The sequence below is a fragment of the Misgurnus anguillicaudatus genome, chromosome 4, assembly GCF_027580225.2.
Source record: "Misgurnus anguillicaudatus chromosome 4, ASM2758022v2, whole genome shotgun sequence".
NCBI classification, from domain to species: Eukaryota; Metazoa; Chordata; class Actinopteri; order Cypriniformes; family Cobitidae; genus Misgurnus; species Misgurnus anguillicaudatus.
Genome location: NC_073340.2, coordinates 16,403,359 through 16,422,009, shown reverse-complemented (window position 1 = coordinate 16,422,009; position 18,651 = coordinate 16,403,359). Strand labels below are relative to the sequence as shown.

Below are 18,651 nucleotides of genomic sequence, written 5' to 3'. Positions count from 1 at the left end.
ACCAATGCAAAACACATGTTGGTATACCAATTTTTTTCATCTGCTTTTGAAATATGCGTCAAAACTATAAACTTGACTCAAAGTAAAATTCCAAGATAGTCCTTCCTTACGGTCATCAGTGACCATAACACAAATCTAGTTCACTACCAAAAAAGTGATGCCGGTCAGCCGCTGCTTGGCGATGCGGCTTCCTGGTAATCTTTGAACTGATATGCACTACACCTCAGCTATTAGGTGAAAATCTTCTTAAACAGTCTATATAATTTTTGTAATTTCATCCAGATTGCTAGCCTGGCTAACACCAGACCAGTCTCATAGAGAATGAGACGTGGTCTAGGAACCATATGCTAATTTTCTCGTATTTGAGGCGTTTACGAATGCCCAGAGACGTTTATTGGGCACTACAAATGTCTATCAAATGCGTCTGTACGTAGCTCATAGCCAATCGATTCAATAATACCAGATGACGTAGAGCGACATCAATTCAAATGTAAACAACTTTCATCGGTAGGTGTGCAAGGCAGTATGGGGGAAACCCAGAATTGCTGCCCTGTTACATTACTGATGAATTAGCCAGAAAAGCCAAAGTGTTTATTATTTTATAGCTACAAGGGAAGTTATTAATTTTGGTATTATTTATAATTGTTTTTGACTCCTCATTGTTTTCCTGACCATCTGATTAGTTGTCTGGTCAATATGAAGAATAAATATAAGATAAATATCAATATATACAATTGTGTTCTTCTTAAACTCTCAAATTTATGAATACAATTAGTTCAAATAACCAGTTGATCTGTGAAAACTTTAAATCATATTTAAATCATCATTTAGTTGCCTTAGCAGAAAACATTTAAGTAATTAACTGCAAATATTTGAGCTAAATGAGCACTTTAAGTGGTATCAAAAGGTACAAGTGGCAAGTCATCCAACCTTTTAAGTTCTAAAATTTTTTGACTTAAGTTAATCAACTTTTTGAGTTCTGGTAACTTATTCGGGTTTACAGTGTTCCGTATTGTATTATGTTGTCAATGTCTTCTTGTGTCTGCAATGAGTTAATGATGATGATAAACATAGAAAAAATAAAATAGCAGAACTTAATTATTTGCATGCACAGAATCCCAAAGCATTTTATTGATCTAACTAATAGTTTGCTTACACTTTCAGTAAAGTACAGTTGTGAAAAATCATTTTAAAATCACTAATAGGAAAGCTGGATACAGACCTTGTTTTAGAATATTAAGCTATAATACAGTTGTTGCTGAATGTTAACGCTTCAGTTAGACAAGTATGTCGATGATCATCTCTGAGTCTTCGGCCCATCTGTGTGAAGCCTTAAGGTCCAGGTCATTCTTGATCCAGTTAAGTGTCCCGTCGTTCTTCCCATTATAGTCAACGTAGCAGTAGAGCTCGGAGTAGATGTTAGAATCAGAAATCGTACTTCTGATGAGGGTGACACTCTCTCGCACTTCAGACCACGACATGCCAAACTTTGCTGCTATCTTGTTATTCGCATCAGTATTGTCACCTGCTTCGACGGTTATATCCTGACCGATTTCAAAGTTTGAGGAGTTCTGTTTGGTGACCGTGTAAGTCCACTGGGATTCAGCCACAGTTTTCTTGAAGACAACGCGGGCACCACACCCCACCGCTGCACCATCCTTCTTCTCCATTCGTATCATGCTGGTGGTTGTGTCCACAATCTTTCCAGACTCCATGTAAGGGATCCCATGGTCCAAGCTGGTTGGGTGGTGAATGGTTATGGCAGCGTTTCCCATTCTAAAAAAAAAAGGAAATTATTGAATGAAAATGGGTGTGCAATAATACTCAATGATGCTCAATAAATCGGACTATGCAACCCTTCCCAATTGACTAGTTGCACAAAAGGCTCTCTATGAGCTTGTTTGTTTCCTGTAGAGCCGGTTGTGTTTGAACTTGCCGCTATTCTGAAAGTAGTTAGTGTCTACTATGGCATTTAACCAGACCCAAAAGTTACACACACACACACAATGCGTGGGCGAGAGATACGAGCGTGCAGAACACCATTCACGGAGGGAAAGCACCTCTGCTTGCTTGATCAAAATTACTTTTGGGACTTTGGGGGCAGGACATTTACTGATGTCCCGATATCTGTGATTAGTTGTTGGATTTAATCAGTGACACACATAATCTTCTGTTTCAATTCGTATCTAGTCAATCTAGGTAGAGAAGACATGCTTTACTATGACCATTATGTCAGAGAAGGTAATTTTAAAATATTATGCAAACAATAACCAAACAATAATGCTAATTTTAAGGTATTCATGTTGTTTGTTTACATGTAGATCATTTAACAAAATTAACTATATTATGGCAAATAAAACAAGAAAAAAATGTAATGTTATTTTGACCCTGAAAAGGTACAGAATAATACTTTGGCAATACATGTACAGTCTTTGTAATGCTAATAAGGTACACTAAAATTTAAATGGTTACATAATATCACGTTGCAAAGCTTTGCACAGGACTATACTAAAGCAGTTTGCTATTGCTATACTTTAAAAATTGGCATTATTGTTTGGTTTGCAGCTTATTGCATGGATCAAACAAGACTAAAGTTTTAACGTAAATAGCCTGCTCCGACATAATGATCATTAAGGCTGCAGCTTGTTGTCTCGCTGCCTCACGAGGCATGAGAGCAGAAGAGAAACGGTTTCGGGCACACTTCAAAGTCAACCAGCGTGTTTGAAATATAAACAAAGAGCGCCTTTGTGATAACTAAATCACATATTTGAACACTGCAAATGAATATTAATGTCTTGCTAGAAATGCAATTTTAAATGTGTAAAAAGTGAAAAAAATTAACTCGACCAATTACATTCCCTATGCGCGCACACGCATAGAATTGTGGGACAAGACATGTTTGAAGTCTTCCTGCCTTGGAAGTTTTCGGACCCTTGCTCGCGCGACTATATGTGTGGGCGCTGGGCGGAGGTGCGCATACTTCCCCGCACGCAAATAATGTTCTGGGCGCTTGTATATCTCGCTCGCGCGTGGTTTTTGTGCCCGCGACTTTTGGGTCTGGTTAAACGCCACAGACAGTCTACACGGACCCGGTTCGGTGATGCGCCAAATCAGCACGTTACGATAAATGAGGACGTGAGTAGACACACTACACATTCAGAATAGCAGGTCACAGAAACCTGGAGTCACTCAAATGACTCCAAAATAGTTGGAATCATTTGTGTTTTGTATCACGATTGTGTAGGCAAAAAGCACCATTGTTTCTTATGTTATTAAAGTTATTTGCCTGCAAGTGACGTCACGCAGCACCCAATTAACACCCAAATGACTCAAGGGGTTGAAATCATTTGTGCAGGCAAAACAAACATATATGCTTGATTTAATTTCTAAGCAAGGATTTCAAAAATACAGAGACTTTTCAAATGTCATCCTACGTTGCTGAGCGACATTCAGATGGGTGACAGTCATATTTAAATTTGCAGTAATAGACACACGCACAAACGCACGCCACTTTATTTTGAATATGAAGTGGTGGCGCGCTTTACATGTTGTAATATGAACTTACCTGAAAAAGTGGGCTGTAGCAGTTGCTTGTAAATTGTCAACGGCAGCTCTCTGTTGGCTGTAAATGGTCCTTTAGTCCCAGCTCTCTGTTGACTGTTGGCCTCTGTGGTCTCTCTCTTATAGGTCTTTGACAGGTGACGTCACGCTCGCAAAAACTGAAGTAAATTATGGGTGTCGCCGCCGTTAGGTATCTATAGCACTATTCGGACGGGATTAGTTTTCCAAACGACGTTTGAGTTTCAGCGTGTCCGCCAGGACGTCTGTGATTTTATGTATCGATTCGGACGGGATTAAAATGATGCAGGCTATTCCAGAGATGGGAGTGTCTGTTTCATGCATTTGGGCGTTGCAGTAGCACGTGCTCTGAATACGCGTGTTTGTAATGTTAAATATTTTGCTTTAAATGTAAAATTATGACAGAACATGTAATTTATTAATTTAATTTTAACAAAACAAAATAAAATATACAAATCCTACTAAAGTAACGTTAGCCTACGTGTTTTATATAACTGTCTGCTTATAACAAACACAAAGAAATTAAGAAATAATGATTAATAAAATTTAATATCTTTATTAATTAACATTACCATTCCGGAGTTTATTTCAAAGATAAAATGGTACATTATTTTTGTATCATCAAATGCAATTTAAGTCTCATAATAGGTTACACAATTTACCAGAGGGAATTTTTTTAGGTTTCCTATGAGCTTGAGGTGTATTGAATTGGGGTTGGAGCTGACCTTGTGACACCTACGATAGCAGGATTGGACACTGTAGTATTAAATATATTTGATACATTTATTCTTATTCTTATTATTATACATTTTATTTAATGTAGAATACGCCTTATGCTAATACTTTTTAATGCTGGACCAGCCTTGCAATCATGCACGATTGTACAACAATTTGATGTTTTTTATTTTTATCTTATTTATTGTCTTCACTTCACTATGCATACCAAGTAGGGATGCATCGATTCTGGTATCGGGTGTCGACCTCGATACCACATTTTCTAAAGTACTCGTATTCGTTAAAAGTCCCCCGATACCTGGGATCGATACCACGGTCTGAGAAATGTCTATGTTTGAGCGGTGTGTAAGGGGTTAATGCCTCTTGTGTTGTCCAAAGAGGCAGAGTTTACAACAAACTGGAAAACTAGTCCCTTGTTTTTTTTGTTAAATTATATGACTAAAGCTGTTACCTGTAAATTTAAATCATGTTTTTTTTTATCAAGTACTCAGTGTCGGCAAGTACTGAAATGCAAGTACTCGCACTCGTACTCCAAAAAAAGTGGTATCGGTGCATCCCTAATACCAAGCACAGTGTATGACAGGGGTCTTCAACTACTTTTCTTTGGTGGCCAGATTTTAAAATTGTAAATATGACGTGGGCCAAACTTTTACCCCTATCTTTACTTTTGATATATTTTTTACTTTTACCATATATATGTGTGTGTTGTTGTCTTTTTTGTTACTTTTGTTGTAGTATATTTGAAAAAAACATATTAAAAACATGCATTTTCAAAAAAATTGAAATTTAAAAGCCTTTTAATTACTGAAAACTCATATTATGCTTAACTGCTTACACAATGAATGTGTAAAAAAAGTTAACCAGTACACAATAAAATGAAATGCATAATTATTGTAGTTTAATGACGATTTATATTTAAACGAAGTAACATGAAAAAATGTGATATAAAACACTATATCCTGTCGTTTTCATAAAAAAAAGTGATTTAGGCAGCGTGCACTGACACTGATTATCCTGTACTTTTGTTTGTTATAAAAACCAAATATCATATATAACACATTCCTTTATCAAGTATAAGATGTTTGTCCAACAGGAAATATACAAGCAAGTTCGGTCAAAAGCACAAATAAGTCTGCACTTCACCACAAAGTTAAATAAAAAAATATAAAGTTTTACAATGGAACTTTGTCCTTAGTCAAAACGATTTGCCCAGGAACAGATAATATATTTATGAGACCAAAGATTGAACATAAGACAGTACCGAAAATAAAATAACACTGTTAACCACTACTAACACATAACACCCAGCGGCCAGCGGTGATTTTCAGAAGGACTTGCCGAGATCAAGCTGCGTTGGGCGGGGTACATGAGCGCTAAGTATCCGTTGGTTGTCTGGATCAGAACTCCAAAAAAGTCGGGGCAGATTTTTTAATAAACACTCTCTTTATAAACCGACCGCAAATTTGAACTTTTTATACATACATTCTCACCTAAAAAGCTTTTGAACATACACTTTGTGACACAATAAGAGTAATATTTCAAACATTATGCAGGCATTCTCTTCCATTGGGAGAAGGGTTTTCCTGCACAACGGGAAGCTGCAGTTTTAGGACCCCAGTTCTATGACCGCAGTTTTATGACCCTACATTTTTGTGACAGCGCCAACCACCGAACTGGAGCAAAACCATTCATTTGAGATGGACGACATGGAAAGCAATCAGACTGTGAGTACCGATTTAATGAAGTTTTATTTTATAACGTTTAAACGATGCAAAGTTTACATAGCGCGAACTGAATTAATAATTAATTCCCACGAGTTAAAAATTTGTGTGCTAGTTTTATAAATTACTACGACATTCTTAGTCCGTGGCCATATTTAATTTCATAAATCCTTGTTGAGTTAAACGTTAAATGACTACATCGTTTTTAGTGAACGGGAAGAATTTAATCGAAAGATTGAAAAACAATTGAGGAAAGAAGGGAGATCATATTGGTGGGTAGGGTATTGCTGTTATGTACTTACAAATATTCTGTCTCTCTCTCTCTCTCTCTCTCTCTCTCTCCAACAAGTACATAAGTGTTAAATCAGAGATATATGTTTCAGTTAAGCATGTTAAACAAATGTTTCTTATTTAACATTCTCTCTCTCTCTCTCTCTCTCTCTCTCTCTCTCTCTCTCTCTCTCTCTCTCTCTCTCTCTCGCTCTCTCTAGAGTTCAAGCCTGCAGCCATTCTTTAATTGCAGCAGCTGATGGGTTGGTTGCATTGTTATTGGTTGCATTGTTTGTTGCAATGTTATTGGTAAAATCACATGTAAATATATAGATATATACATATAAATATACATTCTTGAATGATTCTTGAGTCTTGTCTTGCCTCTCTACAACCTTAAAAAATTGGCTGTAATTTAGTGACTGCATATGCCGATTCCATCTTTATTTTACCTGATAATTAGCTAATTAGTTAAGCTTATAGAGCTAAACTTAACTTAGGTTTAGGGTTATAATTCAAGAATATAAGACTAATACATTTTAAAATATACATTTTTCATTTATAGTTGGTGTAAATTTGTTTACACTGAAAATTGTCACTTAAAGCACATTTGGTAATTAACCTTACATTTAAAATTACATTTATGAAGAAATAGTACTGAGATGAATATATTGATATAATTATGTACAAACGTTATTACAAACTAAACCACCAGGGGCCCAGAACTGCGGACCTGAAACTGCAGCCGCCGCTATATCATCCAGTTCGGTAGGTGGCGCTGTCAGAAAAACGTAGGGTCATAGAACTGCGGTCATAAAACTGCGGCTATAAAACTGCATCCTCCGGTTGTGCAGGAATATACTATTGTCCATTAGTGGCTGTCGTAAGTTCACACGAATCTGCTGATGACGTTTCACATGGACAGACAACTACGCATTATTGTATTTTTAATTGTATTTTTTGCGTGTGTTATTTTTATTTCATTATTATGAAAATCATAATCATTATTATTGAGCCTTGGCTGGCAGTCTGTTTTGAATTTGTTTTATTGAAAAAACAAACACACATCGCATATTGTGTTGTGCCTGCGCAGTGACGTTCTTTTCCAACCGCCTTTCCAGTCACGAGGTCAAGAATGTGTGAGTTAAAAGGTATTTCTGTTGCAAACCAATCTATATTAATAAGCCAACTGGCTGATGACACGACTTTATTTCTTAAAAATAAAGAACAAGTTTCTGTAGCCTTAAATATAATTAATCTCTTTTCATCTGCTTCTGGTTTAGTTCTTAATATTCACAAATGTGAACTTCTATCTATAAAAGATTCTGCCAATGATAAAGTTTGTGACATTCCATTTAAATCTGAAGTTAAATACTTGGGTATAATTATCTGTAAAGATCAAAAAAGAAGATCAAAACTGAATTTTGATCCTCTTATTCTTTCTATTCAACGCAAATTTAATTCTTGGTTACAGCGTGATCTGTCTATTTCAGGTAGAGTGTTACTTTCCAAAGCAGATGGATTATCTCGGGTTATTTATCCTGCAATGGCTCTGGATGTTTCTGTGGAGATTTGTAGAATGCTGGACAAATTGATAGTAAACTTTGTTTGGAAATCTAAAAAACATTTAATTAAAAAGAGTGTTATGATAGCTGATTGGACAATGGGTGGATTTGACTTAGTGGACTTTTCCACTTTGAATAATTCTTTCAAGGTTAAGTGGATAAAATCTTTACTGAACAATCCTACATCTTTTTGGAATATTATCCCAAATTATATTTTTAGTTCAGTTGGAGGTTTGCATTTTTTGTTGCGTTGCAATTATAACATTTCCAAAATACCTTTAACTTTGTCCAGTTTTCATAAACAGGCCTTAATATGCTGGTCCCTGATATATAACTATAAATTTTCTCCACATAACTATTTTATCTGGAACAACCAAAATATTAAATATAAAAATAAGTCTCTTTTCTTAAATAATTGGTTTGATAAAAATATACTTGTCAACTGTTAGATGAGAGGGGTGTCTTGCTCTCTTATGAACATTTTATGCAAGTTTTTTCTTTTCCAGTCCCCCCAAGAGAATATGCCATTGTTTTTGGGGCAATTCCTGATTGTATGAAACCTTTAGTCAATCCTGGCCCTAAAGGTCTGTTATGTTCTTCTTTTATATTTGATAATACTAATCTATTTGTTGATCAAAATCTTTTAAGTAGTTTATCAAACAAAAAAATTCGCTCAATCCTTAACAGAGATCAGATATCTTTACCTGCTTGCGTAAGCTTTTGGAATAATAAATTTGATGATATAGTATGGGAAGATTTCTGGCTCCTTAAGGAAAAAATATTTTTACCTAATAAAGTGGTTGAGATTTCCTTTAAAATTATACACAATTGCTACCCAGTTAATTATAACTTTGCTAAATTTAATAATAATATTTCCCCCTTGTGCACCTTTTGTCATCAGGCTGATGAGACAATCCCTCATTTATTTTGGGAATGTATATACTGCTAAAAGATGTCTTTCTGTAAATTTCTGTTTAAACCAAAAAATTGTGTTCTTTGGTGAAACTATAAGATTAGACCCTTGTCATTTTAAATTTATTCTTAACCTGCTGCTTCTCCTTGCTAAATTTTATATTCACAAATGCAAATTCTCAAAGAAAACTCCTTCTTTTTTCATATTTAAGAAAGATGTTGATATATATTTAATTTCCTTGAGGAATTCAAAAAATACTGTTGCTTGTAAGACTCTACAATGGTGTCAATCCTTTCAGCTAACTTAATTATCTTATGTTTATGTAATGTAACCCACGATGTTATGTTATGTACTCTTTTCCATATATTGTACTGTTCTGTATATTTTTTGTTTAAGCATAATAAAAAAATAAATAAAAAAAAGCTGACAAAAAAAGAGGTCAAGAATGTTCCTGTCTGCATCAGGTAAGAAATTAAATTAAAAATTACAGTTATAATATGATATCTATTTTTCATATAGTGTAAGAAACTTTCGTATTAATTGTGCAGGAGATTTTTAAACTTTATTATGGTAACGTTAAAAGCTCGCTCGTTTTGCAAAGTTACGTTTGAAGATTCGTGTTAACAGTCATTGTTTAATGAAAGGCACATTGGACTACGTGTTAGTAATATGTGTGACACTTGCTTGCAGCACTGTAACGTAAATCGTTAACACCGTGTCCTAAATAGATGTGACACGCGGTAACAGGTTTCTTTTCAGTTTATGTCCTTACGTTATAGGACGGGTCATTATAAATTATGCCTTTCGATTATCGCAACGCCTCGTCGCGTTTGGTTAAGCACATGGTGGAACGGTATGCACATCACTGTACCTAACGTACTGTACACCTGTGAGCGGCATGACGAGACAAAAGACGTTAAAACTCATTATTAATCGGTGATGCTGTACATTCTGGATGATGCACAGCCACATTTTATAATAGTCCTACTGTTTTTTATTTTCGTGTCGCGCCGCTCGCGTTCAATATAAAGTTAGACAAGACAATTAATTACTGGGAGAGTAGTGGTCTAATGGTAAGAGTCGAACTTCACGAACCTTTCACTGCTTGCAGTAAGGCTAAAGTGCTACGTGAATAAGATGGGTGTAGTTTTGTGCACATTTTTTGCACTATTGAGTTATAAATACTGCCCAGTAATACTAGATGTAAATCACAATTCTTGTGTCAATGTTTGTTTGTAATCTTTTTCAGCTATCCATCTGAAAAAGAAAAGCTGGCACTCTCAAAGGAGATTGTGTTGTTGGATTATGGTCTCATTTGGGCAAAAAGAGGGACATGTACCGTAAGGATGCTTTTACATACTTCATTTATGTGTATGAAATTACTTACTTGACAATGTGTACAAAAACTGTACTTGACTCTAAGTAAGTGCTATTTTTGCATTGATTTATAAAAATGAGATTACAGAACATCAGACGGTAGCTTCAACAGAGTTGAAGTGGGAGGACATCAAAAATAAAGAATGCCATTGACCAAACCTTCAGTCATCAAAGAAGATGGATACAGGTAACGACAAAATCACCAATTATTGGTGAAATCTTTAAGGAATATCCCCAATTTCTGGACATGCCAGTGTTTGTAATATACTTAAAGGCGGAGTGCACAATGTTTGAAAGCCAATGTTGATTTTTGAAATCACCTAAACAAACACGCCCCTACCCCAATTGAATCTGGACCTTCTTTTAAAAGACCCGCCCCACACATACGCAACCCGGCACGGATGTCGGTTAGTAGACACGCTCCTTTCTGCTGATTGGCTATAAATGTGTTTTGGTAGTCGGCCCGTCTCCTTTTCCAAAGCGTTTTTCAAACATTGTGCACTCCGCCTTTAACTGGAGATAACTTTACACAAAGTGTTTCATAATTCCAATATTAATATTTCTTTTTAAATTCACTGAAGGGGGACATCAAGTTTTCCAGACTTACCGATGGGGAAGAAGAAATGGGAATGTGACAATTATTGAGAAACTCAGGGAAAAAGCATCTTTAGAGAAGAAAATGGACATCGGACATTTATTGAAGAAAGCTGACAGTCAACATAATGGTATGATTTCCTATCTTTGTTCCAAATGTTTAATTTGGAAAATGACGTTTAAAATGTAACATTCAAAGTATGATATAAAAGTAATCCTTTTTTAAAGAATTTTTTCTCATAATTTATATTTTGCATGTGACCTGCATGTTTACTACACCCAGATGAGAGCTGTGTTATACAATGTTAAGGATACTCGTTCATCTTCTGCTGTGTGAATTCTGTTGTGTCAGTCCTGTGGGACTTGATGGCGGTAGGCTTTGTGACTCTAAACTTTATATAAAATAAGTAATTTTCATGCAACAACATTTTCTAATGATGTTCATTGTTTCATTTGTGTAGGCTGGTACCAGTGTGACGTCTTTGCTTACTAAATGATCAAAGGGTGTCTGAAATCAGCTTAGCCACAGTTGGTTTCCAACGGTTCTTCAGGACATGGAGGCCACTACGTAACTGTTGCAATGAACGATTCTTTTGCCTTTCCACCTGATGTTGACAATCTGACCTGTGCGGTACTGAAAACAACTTGCACTGACATATCTTAAAATATATCAGTGCCCTTTGTTTTGCCTCAAAATGCACACCGGTCATGTTTTTTGTTGAAACCAGTTATATTTTCTAATTAAACTAAGGCCTAGTCCTGGATTAAGCTAATCCCCTGTCCGGGAAACCGCCCCTAAATGTTTTGTGACGGAAATTTCTTTGAATACACTTGTCGTTCATTTTAAGTATTTTTCTAAATGTAAGATAACATGTTAACGTTTCAGGACAAGTTAAATTTTTTTGATAACTTGCATGTTCGAAACGATTTCAGACATTGTTCTATTCCAACATGTTTAACACAGTTGCTTTTAAATTCAATGACTTATTTTATAAATAGTGTTTTAAAACGTATCAATGGAATGTATGTTTGAAGTAATTATACTTGCACTTACATTTATTTAAAGGGACACAAGGCAGCATTTTTATGTTAATAAATCATCTTCGTAAGTCGGTATATGGTTAAATGACTCATTACATGACGAATGAAGACTCTCTCGCCCGCCCCTACCGTCTGTAGGAAGAATACCCCACTTGCAAGTTCGCTGTATCCGACCCGGTGTCCTTCAGTCTCGTAAAGTCTCAGATATAGAAAGCATTTACTCCCAGACACTAGGGGGAGCTAGTAGAGAAATAATACTCAGACTTGCCTTGTGTCCCTTTAAATTAGCATACATCTAGCAACATAAAGTACTAGCATATTTTCATGCAAGCATTAATTGTCAAATATTTGTTATTTTACAAATAAATAGTTTGTGAACAATATTCAATAGTTGTATGCTTGATTTCATAATTTAAAGTTTACAAATCATATGTTTTTTTTCTCTTTAATATTAAAACTAAACAATTACTCGGTAACACACAGTTGTGTTAGATTAATAGAAAGTTACACATTAATGTGTTTACTGAAGCAACACATTTTTGTGTTGCATTTTATAACACATATTCTGTGTTAAATTTAACTCAACATGTGTTGTCCCTGCGCACACTTAGAACATGTGTAAAAAATAATACATTTTGTGTTGTTTTTAACACATTTGTTTTAAGAGTGAAATGTTAATAGTAAAAGTGTAAAAGATCAACACTCCTAAACATATTTTGTTTATAACTGTTTAACTTTCATTAATTGTTACATGTCAACTACTCACAACATATAGCCAGTCTTCTCCTAATGACTAAAATTGCACTATATTGTTTTCTTTTTTAATATTTTATAGATATATAGCCTAAACAGCCTTTCCATTGTACATTACATACAGATATAACGGTCGGGAGTACGCCCCCTAGTGGCAGTCGAAATGAAAATGTAGTTTAATCGTAAATCTGTCATGGGAGAGAACCTTTAATCTACGAGTATAGTTAATAATTGACTTACCAGCAATTAAAGTATTCAAGTGCTACTGATAAAGTAAAACAAAAAATAATATTTTTTTTAACTTTGCACAGTTTTGATTGGAACACACTGAAATACATCACTTCCGGTCGCCGCGTCACATGCGGTGTAGTCGCATAAGTTTATTTTCTTTAATGCATCCAAAGCTCGAATTGGATCAGATAATTCCGCACCCGCAGATGATTGGCACCCCTCACAGCCCCTTTCTGTGTTGTCTTGTACAGTGGAAAGGTAAAAGTAATCACGCTGAATTTAAATCAGACTGGTCATTTCTCAATAAGGCTGCAGCCTCCGGAGGTCGCATTTCCAGGCTGCATACGTCATTAAGTCTTATTTCAGAATTTTAACAATTATAAAGTTGACTATTATTCTTAGTTAATCGTAAATTGTTGTAATATGCTTATGATTTGTGAATGTTATGGTCAGTTAACTTAAACTTGATGACGTATGCAGTTTGCATATGCGACCTCCGGAGGCTGCAGCCTTCCGATTAAGAAACGGCCAAAGGTGACCGGCGGGCCGGATAAAGATGATTGGCGGGCCGCACTTGGCCCGCGGGCCGCCAGTTGACTAGCCCTGGTGTATGATAAGGTAAGGTTTAATGTTTGAGGAATTAGTGTCGGTGATGAACTACAAAAATGCAAACTAAAACAATCTGAAGTGATACATAAACAGAAAATATACTTAAGCCATATTATATTGTCACGAGAACAGCAAATACAATTAAAGATGTGAATTATAGAATGTGTAAGGATCCTAATTCCCAGGCTGATGATAATCCTTTCAATCATATGTGGACTTTTAATCAGCTACTCTGCTAGATGGAAGTTTGGGTCTATTGTGGGTCTACTGTCACATGTTTGTCACATGTCCACAGAAGTTAACTTGGACCACGAAATGTAATCATATGTATTGTCATGTCTTGATTGATTCACTTTAATGCTCTCACTACAACAATGGGCTCAGTCTCATCAACAACTCACTAAGTGATCATGACCACGAATGCGATATTGCTTTTATACAAGAGTTTCACTACCAAAACACATTTAGTCTTAAGATTTCTATTGTAAATTTGTGTTTTTGTCTGTTCATCCTTCGCTCACAAAAGTATTTTCAATCTTAGCCTTAGCGTTTCTCATTGCCAAGCAGCATAACACCACTCGAGAGAGTCCAGTGAGAGGCAAACTCGAAAAAATAATCCAAGATATGGCGGAGGTAACTCACAGCAGTATTTCTGTATTAAAAAATAAATTCAGGGGTTCTGCCCTTTAATTTTGTAAAAGTTTACTGAGAAATAAACACTATTAAAACTAAAAATGTCTGAGCTTATTTACGATCTATCTGCCAGCCACCTACACTGTAAAAAGTGAGACATTGGATTAACTTAATAAAATTAAAGTAACCATTCACAATAAAGATTTTACATTTACCTAATGTCCAGAAACCATTCAGTTCAAACAAATTTTCTACATGCACACTTTTTTTCTGAATTTCAAAAATTCATTTGAAATGCACTTCTTATACACTTGAAATACATTTAGAATATTTTTAAAGCTTAATCTTACTGTGCCTTAAGAACACTTTAATAGTACTTTAGCATATTAGAAATATATTAGCATTACACTAAGAGAAATAGCATTACATTAATTAATCTCTTGACCAGAGAGATACAATAAAAAACAAAGATCAGAGAAATGCAAATACCGAGCTACTTTTATCAGATTGTACATTACATGTATCAATGAAAAGTACACTATGAATATGCAATCAATGATTATATAACAATCAATTACAAACAATAATGTAATTCTCTGTACAAAAAGTTACTGAAAAAAAATGCCTAAGTGCAATTTAACCAACTCAAGATAAACCTGCAAATAGCTTAACCTAAACACAAAACAGTTTATGTCACATGTTTAAGTGAGGGTCACTTCTTCATGCAATTCAGACACTGTAGTGATTGAAGACTGCTTTATCACAAGGCCTGTGAAAAGGAAACAGAATACAAAATTAACCAATAATTAATGACAATTTGCATATCCATGTTTGAAATAAATTGGCATAGATATGCACGCATGAAAGTTTTGTTAACTTCTAGTTTACATTTTTTAGCTTTGACTGTGTCCTCATCAGGCTTGTCAGTTTAATCCTTCACAGCACTCTACAAGTGGCAATGAAAATAGGATTAGTAGAGGCTCATAATATAAAGCAACCTGTGTGTATTACAGGACATGTTTTACTAATAAATGTTAATTGTGTTTTATTTGAATAGCATTTTGTTTGTCTATTGTATTCTTGCAAACTTAAAGTTTACCTCTGTTAAAGGAGATTTAAGGAAATCAGAAATTATGCCAAATGGCTATGCAAAGATGACTAGGCCAAGTCCCTTACAGCTTTACAAAAAAAAAAACTTTTTACATAAATAACTCAAAAGGACAGAAATTAGCCACCTAGAATGGATGTGTTGCAAATGTTTTTCTCCCAAATAATTTGTCATTTGTCCCAATTCAGAAATGTCAATAGCAGTTGATCTGAAAAACAACAGGCAGGTAAATGATGATTATGATTTATTTTCTTTTTAAGAATGACTTACATCAAGTACAATATATCAATAGATAATATACTATAATCAAACCCAGCCTCAGCAGTTGTACAATCTCTCATAAAAGTATCCTTTTTACAATGTCATTTTTGTATATGTAATTAGAAATGCATTTTAAAATAAACAAAAAGACAATAAGGTTGTCAAGATTGAACTGATATAAACATCAGCCATTGAACAATACTGGAGTTATAATAACCATATGGTCATATCATGGTATTTTCATAGTCTGTTATACAAATAGTAAGGCTGCAGCTAAAGATTATTTTTGTAATTGATTAATCTAGCACTTAATTGATCGATTAATCGAATTATTTTGTGTGTGTTTAAAAAAACAAAACAAATAATACATAACGAAAATGATGTGGCTGTAAAATGCTCAAGCATTTGGCTTTCATTAAAAAAAACAAATAAAATTTGCAAACAATTAAGCAATGTAATTCATTAATATGCACAACTGGTTTCATGCTGTAATCTAGCCCTGACATCAAAGTAAATATCAGTTTTATTTAGATTTCTCGGGTGAGCCTATTTGCTATGGTACCTGTGTGTGTTTGTGTGTGTGTGTGTGTGTGTGTGTGTGTGTGTGTGTGTGTGTGTGTGTGTGTGTGTGTGTGTACCTGGTAATTATTACGTTGTGGGGACCAATTGTCCCCACAAAGATAGTAATAGCAGTGTTTTTGTGACCTTGTGGGGACATTTTGTTCTTCGGAGCTTGCTGGTGTGATTTCTCTTCCAGTAAATACGAAGAAGTTTACTGTTGGCGTGATGGCGTAGCAGCGGATTTGTCTTGAAACATCCCCTGGGTGCTTCAGCAGATTGTCAGAGAAATTGCTATCTTAAATAGCAATTTCCGCACAGAATGAACGTCCTTTTAAGGATGGTTAATCATTTCTGTGCTTCTTGGAGCGGAAGATGTCTCTCCCCGCTGACAGGCGCATTCGCTCTATCAGCTCTCTGGGACGCCAGTTTGCTGAGGCTGCGTTTGTAATCTGATACGCTCTCATTGTGAGAGTGAGTCTATTGAAAACATTGCGATCACGGCTGCGTATGCTTCCTTCGCTAACGGTTCAGCTGTTAATTCAGCCTCTGTCAATCTGGTGAGCAGCGCGAGGGATACGGGGTAAGTGCGAGCGACTTGTTGCTGGTTGTTACCCACAACCCGTTCCCCCCTTCTACGCTCATTTTCACCTGTCGTTTAGAATTTTCATCTTCGAGTGAATTCACTGCCACTGTTCTGAGCACAGCAAAGGATGAGCTTCTGTTACAGCATCGGAGGGCGATTTTTTTTGCTGTCTTAAGCAATGGATGAGCCTGTGGAGCTCCCGTTTTTCAGGGGTTGGGCCCTGGGTGAACCCAGCACTCAGATAGCAGCCGGTTGTGTTTGGCCAGCTGAGAATATAAGGCTGCAGTGTATGCACTGTTTTTGCCTAAGTGTTCTTAGCTTAATGAATGGTTTTGGTTGCCGGCTGTGGCATTTAGCCATGCCCCGTCCCACTACCGTTCGCTTCTAACCTGCATGGGAAATTTACTAATCTTGGAAGGTACCGTTCGGTGCCATTCGGGTTTGTAGGTTTGGTCACCCTCACCTCCCTCGATGGTGTGGCAGCTAAGGGATATGTTGGCGTACCCAGATGAGTATGCTGTTGCGGTGCATACGTGCCTGCATACGACTGCCATCTGACGGCACCGACCAAGTCTCCCTTCCAAAACCTGTACGTTTTTCAGAACCTGTGTCGAATACTTGCATGGCTACGGGTAAGCTGCCTCCACCCTGCAAGCCATGGTCATCCTCCATTAGACCAAGGCATTTAAAACATCTGCACGAGGGTAGGTCAGATTCAGTGATGTGGCACGCCCTCTGAATAGAGCGATGTCCACTTTTGTGGTCTAAGAGAGACGTCTCTGGCTTTACTTGTGCAGATGGGAGATGCCGAGAAGGTTTGTCTTGTCATACCCATCTCGCGAATAAGGCTGTTTTTGTATACTGCAGATGAAGCCTCTGCTTCCTGCGGTGCTGGCCTCGCCTTCAATCTACGGAAATGTCTGGCCCTTGAGAAGATCTACCCGCAGGAAGACAGGTCGTTAGGTGACTGTGAGGGACCCTTTTGGTTCCTGAGCAGCCCTGGCAATCCCGTTCCAGGGAGGAAATCTTGACCAGCAGGCCTGGCCCTATGATCCATTTTCATCGTTCTTGGGCCTTTGTGAGATGGATCACTTTCCATCTTATTTTCAGTTGGGTCCCCACGTTCATGGTCGATAAATGAGTCATTTCCACTTTTCTCCCTGGGCTATGTTTTTCTTCTCTTTCAGGCACCAGTCGATGAGTATGACTGTCTCCTCCAACGACGTCTTCACAGGTAAGACGAGCGATGGCGGGAAATGCTTGCCCTGTCCTTTCGGGCCTCAAGAGGTCCCCATTGCAGCCCCTAAGAGAAGCTGATCTTTCTCATCTTATGATGAAGACCGCTCTCTTAGTGGCGCTCACCTCTGTTAAGAGGGTGGGGGACCTACAGACGCTCTCTGTTTCCCCGGTGTGCATGGAATTCCCACAGAGCGACTCCTGTGTTATGTTGAGCTCTGCCTGGCTACGTGCCAAAGGTTCCCACTACTCTCATTAGGGACAAGGTGGTGAGCCTGCAAGCGTTCCCCTCTGGTGGAGATGACCTAGCCCTGTCATTGTTGTGTTCGGTAAGTACACTGTTCCCTTACCTGGATCACACACGGAACATAAGGACGTCCGACCAGGTCTTTGTCTGTTTTAGAGGACAGCAGAGGGGGAATGCTGTTTTCAATCAGAGGTTGGCGCACTGGATTGTGGATGCCATCACTTTGGCGTACCGCTCCCAGGAGCAGCCGTGCCCATTTGGAGTGAGGGCTCATTCCACTAGAGGTGTTGCCTCTTCTCGGACCCTGGTGCCACCCTAAGAGACATGTAGAGCTGTGGGTTGGGCAACGCCTTACACATTTGCACGGTTTTACAACCTCCGGGTAGAACCAGTGTCAGCCCGGGTCCTCCAAGGTAACAACAACTAGCCCGGTGATTGAATAGGTGTCTGGCTTGCCTAGAACCCCCTTCCCCTCCTTAGGTGAGTAGGGCCTATACCAACATACCCTTCTATCGAATGGGTTGGTACCTTTCCATCATCGGCTGAGCGGAGCGATCTTTATCGGTAAGGTATGGTCTCTGTAGTGCCCCTTTTTTCTATACTATTTTATTTTTTGGCACATTCCCAGTATACT

The 18,651-nt window shown here is 37.1% G+C and overlaps 1 protein-coding gene and 1 long non-coding RNA gene across 4 annotated transcripts in view; both read left to right on the top strand.

Moving 5' to 3' along the window:
* The window catches only part of LOC129421333 (uncharacterized), a 58,122-nt gene that overhangs the window by 33,404 nt on the left and 6,067 nt on the right, over positions 1-18,651 (top strand). The window lies entirely within an intron of this gene.
* LOC129421337 (uncharacterized) lies at positions 9,228-12,178 on the top strand. Its single transcript, XR_008637070.2, has 4 exons — positions 9,228-10,347; positions 10,742-10,885; positions 11,038-11,126; positions 11,216-12,178. It is a non-coding gene; the product is annotated as an uncharacterized lncRNA (long non-coding RNA).